This window comes from Phaethon lepturus, unplaced genomic scaffold (genome assembly GCF_000687285.1).
Source record: "Phaethon lepturus isolate BGI_N335 unplaced genomic scaffold, ASM68728v1 scaffold29157, whole genome shotgun sequence".
NCBI lineage: Eukaryota > Metazoa > Chordata > Aves > Phaethontiformes > Phaethontidae > Phaethon > Phaethon lepturus.
In genome coordinates, this window is record NW_010554601.1 from 69,903 (window position 1) to 70,127 (window position 225).

Sequence of the window (225 nt, forward strand, 5' to 3'; positions counted from 1 at the left end):
TCGCCAGGCTTCGCGGGTATCCATCCCCGACTCCCTTCCGCCTAGGGCTCCTCAGCCCGGTGCCTCACCTTACCTCCCCAGCAGGCTGCCGGGCGGACTTCACACGGAGGGCGCACGTCAACTTTCTGCCCGGGAGGACCGAGCTGTTCCCTCTCTTTGTCTGGCGCTGCCCGGCCCGGTGCCCCCCTCAGCCCGCACCAGGGTCTCGCGCTCCCCCTTCCCCCG